The sequence below is a fragment of the Xyrauchen texanus genome, chromosome 31 (assembly GCF_025860055.1).
Source record: "Xyrauchen texanus isolate HMW12.3.18 chromosome 31, RBS_HiC_50CHRs, whole genome shotgun sequence".
Taxonomy (NCBI): domain Eukaryota; kingdom Metazoa; phylum Chordata; class Actinopteri; order Cypriniformes; family Catostomidae; genus Xyrauchen; species Xyrauchen texanus.
In genome coordinates, this window is record NC_068306.1 from 5365718 (window position 1) to 5371608 (window position 5891).

The window sequence follows — 5891 nt, forward strand, 5'->3', positions numbered from 1 at the left end:
TGTGCTAATATTTAGATTTTCCCCAGGATCTGTGCAGTCGGGCATGCTGGAGAGGTGAATGGATGTTGACTGCGACGTCTGTGCAAAGTGAGCCAACGGGCAATGGCGGGGCAGGTTTGCACGCCCACCCTGACTCCACGCTACAGGTGCCCTGCCCCACCACCATCCAGGATGCGGTGACCACTAACATTGTGCTAACACATCTATCTGGCAATCACGTGACCCCTCAAGACGGGGTTAGCAATGCTGCCGCTCCTTCTACATCTGAGGGACCTGTACAGATTAAAAATGGCCTTCAGACACGAAGCGAGATGCCGCAGAAACTGAATAAGCGGAGCTACAGCATGTACGTGGGGTTCAAACATCCAAGTCTCTGTAAACACAGACGACGGGCCAACTCTGAATGTGACCCTGTGCTGCCCAGCAACTTCCTGATGGGTGGGAATATTTTCGATCCATTGAATCTTAACAGCCTGATGGACGAGGAGGTCGATCATGCGTTGAACGCAGAGACGCCCAAATCGTCGCCTCTTCCCGCCAAATACAGAGATCCTGTCGAGATTCTGATCCCGAAAGACATCACGGACCCTCTGAACTTAAACTGTAGCAGTAGAAAAGCAGTGGCAAGCATGTTGATGCCGCTGATGAAGAGGCGAAAACATCGCTATCGGCACGGAGCCGCTACTGGAGGCGTGGCCGGGCAGCTTGACCTTTCAGATGTCGAAAATTCAAAGGAGGGGTCCGTTTCAGGGCCGTTGTTTCCTCGTGTTTGTTCGTCAGTGTCATCACAAGGCGTACCTGCAGAGGGTGCTGAGCCACTGGCAGTACAGGCCATTGAGTGGCCACGCCCCTATGAGCTCAACACGTCAATCAACTGCCGAGATGAAGTGGTCACGCCCATACTGCCAAAAAGATGGTCCCACTCCTCTTCATCTAGCTCCGTCCCTCAACCCCAGTACAAAGCACTCAGCTCCGCCTCTTCCGCTCAGTTGTCCAAACACAGAAAGCGCAGCGGAACCTACAGCCATTCGGAACGCCTGTCATTCACTCCCAATCTGCCCACAAAGCATCCCAACAGAGAGAAAGCAGACAGTCAAATGTTTCACACTCCTATTGTGGGCGGAGCCAGTGGAGGCCTTCCTTCGGGGATGCAGAGGATCGCACAGCACCAACGTAGGCCACAGCGCAAGTTCCAGTACGGCAACTACAGCCATTACTACGGTTACCGTACACGAGCGCTGAGCGTTGACTGTTTCATGGCAAAAAAGTTCTCGACGTCGGCTGTAACACGGATTACATCACCCTCGCCATCGCACCACACTGGAGCCCCAACCACATCCTGGGTGTGGACATCGATGCCGCGCTGGTGTGCGCGGCGAGACAGAACCTGCGTCACTTCCTGTCAGTTGCGTGGACCGCAGAGTGATGGAATGCAGCCCGGTGAAAGTGCATGACAAACTGAGAATGTAGCAGTGGCGGGTGAAGGGTCAGAGGTCAGGGGCGGGGGTGAGCTGGGGTTAATACCTCTGATGCAGCTACAGTTGGAGCGGGTTCGAGGTTTGTCCAGGTTTCCTCTCATTCACTCGCTGCAGGGGACCCATCGCAACACCTCCCATAATGCCTCACATCCCCGGCCTGTTCCCCTCCAACGTTACCTGACGGTAACGTGTGTGTCTGTGTTCATGTCAGACTTCAGTAATAATCGTGGTGTGAGAGATATTAAAGTGTATTTAGACTGCAGGTTCCCAAGACATGTAGGAGAGTGTAAATTTATGGGTAACAAGATGGTTTAAGCCCCGTTCACACCGCAAGCGGCACACAGCGATAAAGAGACACAATCTCATCCATTTTCAATGAGAGCAGAGCACCTTTCAGCGAGACGAGCTTCAGTGACAAGCAAGTGTGGCATTATGCAATTGACAAGCGACATTCAGGAGCGACTACCAATGAGAGAGAAGACAGCGGAGCTAATGTCATGCATCTCCAGTGAGATACTGGTAGAGTCGAGTGCGGACAAGATGGAGAAGTTATAATAAACTTGAGTGTACTGAGTGACTCCAGTCAGGTCTCCTTAGCAACCAAAATGCACCACAGATCCATGCGCCACTGGTCCAAGCGGCACAGATCCATGCGCCACTGGTCCATGCGCCACTGGTCGAAGCGCCACAGATCTCTCACTTTCTGGAGCGTCTGGATTGTGACATCATGATGACATCATGTTTGTTTGTGACACACAGATGACACTGAAACTTTCTGGTTTATTAATGGACTCTGATGAAAGAACTGCACAAACTTAAATAAGTTTTATGAGTGAAATGTTTGTTACGCAATAAAACACCTGACATGAACAGTGTTGCACTGGTGTGTGTGTGTGTGTGTGTGTGTGTGTGTGTGTGTGTGTGTGTGCGTGTATTTATCACTTTGTGGGGACCAAATGTCCCCATAAGGATAGTAAAACCCGAAATGTTTGACCTTGTGGGGACATTTTGTCGGTCCCCATGAGGAAAACAGCTTATAAATCATACTAAATTATGTTTTTTGAAAATGTAAAAATGCAGAAAGTTTTCTGTGAGGGTTAGGTTTAGGGGTAGGGTTAGGTTTAGGGGATAGAATATAAAGTTTGTACAGTATAAAAACCATTATGTCTATGGAAAGTCCCCATAAAACATGGAAACACAACGTGTGTGTGTGTGTGTGTGTGTGTGTGTGTGTGTGTGTGTGTGTGTGTGTGTGTGTTCATGGCTTCATTCACACCGCAGCTGAATGTAGCTCAGATCTGCTGTTTGTTTCAGTCACGCGTGACACAGATGTGGATACATTAAAAGACAGATCTCTAGCTGCTTTTACACATCCGTGCCAGTGTTTCCATTAGCTGGTGTTACAGCCCACATTCTGAGAGGCAGGTTTATATGGAATAGTAACACATGCTCGCCAGTATTCCCATTCAGCCAATCATCTGAAAATAACCTGTTTCATGGAATTGCATTACAAGGGTCTTGTGTTGCCATCTTCTGGAGAGGACTCAAGGCTTTTGTGAACCTGAAGTTGAAGAGAAACACTGGACACGTTTGACTTCACACCGGCAGCAAAACGCTTGTGTGTTATGAAAAAATAGTCTTATAAAGAGCCAAGGAAATTAGCCATGGAGAGAAATGATATGGCACAATCTGATGATTTATTATTTTAGTATTTATTTAGAAATTAAAAGATGTGTTTATTTGTTTTGATTTGCCCCGTTGTTAAAATATAGTTTTTTTAATTAGACACTAATTCCATCATGGACATTTGTTTGTTTTTTGAATGGAAAAGCAGCTTTAATCAACAAATTTTATTGCATTATTATGCATCGACAGTCACATTACAGCGCAAAATAAACGCAGAGTGATACGAACAGTGCTGATGGTGCGAGACATCGGCACTCTTGGAACGGCTCTTGTCCAGTCAGATTCAAGGAAATAACTTTAGTGTATAATGTTCTAAAATATTTGCACGTAGATTCAAACACTCAATCATGGTAAATGGTCTGCACTTGTATAGTGCTTTTTTAACCTTAGCAGTTTTCAAAGCGTCTCATTCACCCATTCACACACACATTCATACACCAATGATGGTAGAGCTGCATGCAAGGGGCTAGCCTGCAATTGGGAGCAACTTGGGGTTCAGTGTCTTACCCAAGGACACTTCGGCATGTGGAGTCATGTGAGCCGGGAATCAAACCACCAACCCTGAGATTAGCGGACAACCCGCTCTACCACCTGAACCACAGCCACCCCAGATAACAAACGCGGATGTACTCAGCAAGCGCTAAGTTTGTGCGTGCTCTCTCTCTCTCTCTCTCTCAATTCAATTCAATTCAGAAAGCTTTATTGGCATGACAAAAAAATACATTTTGTATTGCCAAAGCATCAAAACAACATAGAAAATGATTTAGAACATTTAGTACACAAAATAATAATACTGATAGCATAAAACATTAATAATAAAATATACAAAGATTAATAAATAAAATAAAAAGGATTTAGAAATCTATATAAAAAAACAAAGGAACAGTGAACTTGGAATTGAACATTATATACGTGTGTGTAGGTTTGATGCAGTGTGTTCGGCTGTGAGTGTGTGTGTGTGTCGGCTGTGAGTGTGTGTGTGTTCGGCTGTGTGTGTGTGTGTGTGTGTGTGTGTCTTCGGCTGTGAGTGAGTGTGTGTGTGTTCGGCTGTGAGTGAGTGTGTGTTCGGCTGTGAGTGAGTGTGTGTTCGGCTGTGAGTGAGTGTGTGTTCGGCTGTGAGTGTGTGTGTGTGTTCGGCTGTGAGTGTGTGTGTGTTCGACTGTGAGTGAGTGTGTGTGTGTTCGGCTGTGAGTGAGTGTGTGTGTGTGTTCGACTGTGAGTGAGTGTGTGTTCGGCTGTGAGTGAGTGTGTGTTCGGCTGTGAGTGTGTGTGTGTTCGGCTGTGAGTGAGTGTGTGTTCGGCTGTGAGTGTGTGTGTGTTCGACTGTGAGTGAGTGTGTGTTCGGCTGTGAGTGAGTGTGTGTTCGGCTGTGAGTGAGTGTGTGTTCGGCTGTGAGTGTGTGTGTGTTCGACTGTGAGTGAGTGTGTGTGTGTTCGGCTGTGAGTGAGTGTGTGTGTGTGTTCGACTGTGAGTGAGTGTGTGTTGGGCTGTGAGTGAGTGTGTGTTCGGCTGTGAGTGAGTGTGTGTTCGGCTGTGAGTGAGTGTGTGTTCGGCTGTGAGTGTGTGTGTGTTCGACTGTGAGTGAGTGTGTGTTCGGCTGTGAGTGAGTGTGTGTTCGGCTGTGAGTGAGTGTGTGTGTGTTCGACTGTGAGTGAGTGTGTGTGTGTGTTCGACTGTGAGTGAGTGTGTGTTCGGCTGTGAGTGAGTGTGTGTTCGGCTGTGAGTGAGTGTGTGTTTATGGGATGTTTGCTGGTCTCTGGTCGTCCCTCAGGATGTGGCAAGATGCAACAAATTTTGCAGCTATATTTGAACATTTGGCTTCTTCGCCAAGAATGAAACGGAGTTTTTGGGTTGGATTACAGGTGTTAAATTGGGGAAATATTTGATTAATTTTGGGGTAATAGTGGTCTCTGATGCGTTTATATTTTGGGCATTCTGTTAGGAAGTGCAGCTCGGTCTCCGTCACTCCCAGGATGCAGTGCGAGCAGAGCCTGTCCTCACGGGAGAGCCAGGTCTGTCTGCGCCGGCCCGTCTCCACGGCCAGACTGTGCTCGCTGAGTCTGTACATCGTCAGGGTTTTCCTGAGGTTCACATCACTCACTGTGCTCAGGTAGTTCGCAACAGTGTACTCTCGATTTAGTGCCGAATAACAGTCCAGTTTGTGTTGGTTTTGAACGGTGTTTGTCCAATGGGTGATGTACTTGTCTTGTTCTGACTCTCACACACACACACACACACACACACACACACACACACACACACACACACACACACACATGTTGTGTTTCCATGTTTTATGGGGACTTTCCATAGACATAATGGTTTTTATACTGTACAAACTTTATATTCTATCCCCTAAACCTAACCCTACCCCTAAACCTAACCCTCACAGAAAACTTTCTGCATTTTTACATTTTCAAAAAACATCATTTAGTATGATTTATAAGCTGTTTTCCTCATGGGGACCGACAAAATGTCCCCACAAGGTCAAACATTTCGGGTTTTACTATCCTTATGGGGACATTTGGTCCCCACAAAGTGATAAATACACGCTCACACACACACACACACACACACACACACACACACACACACACACACACACACACACACACACACACACACACACACATGTTGTGTTTCCATGTTTTATGGGGACTTTCCATAGACATAATGGTTTTTATAATGTACAAACTTTATATTCTATCCCCTAAACCTAACCCTACC

General features: G+C 46.7%; 1 pseudogene; it reads left to right on the forward strand.

Moving 5' to 3' along the window:
• Positions 1-338: 338 nt before the first annotated feature.
• LOC127625553 (7SK snRNA methylphosphate capping enzyme-like) lies at positions 339-2046 on the forward strand (annotated as a pseudogene).
• Positions 2047-5891: the final 3845 nt, after the last annotated feature.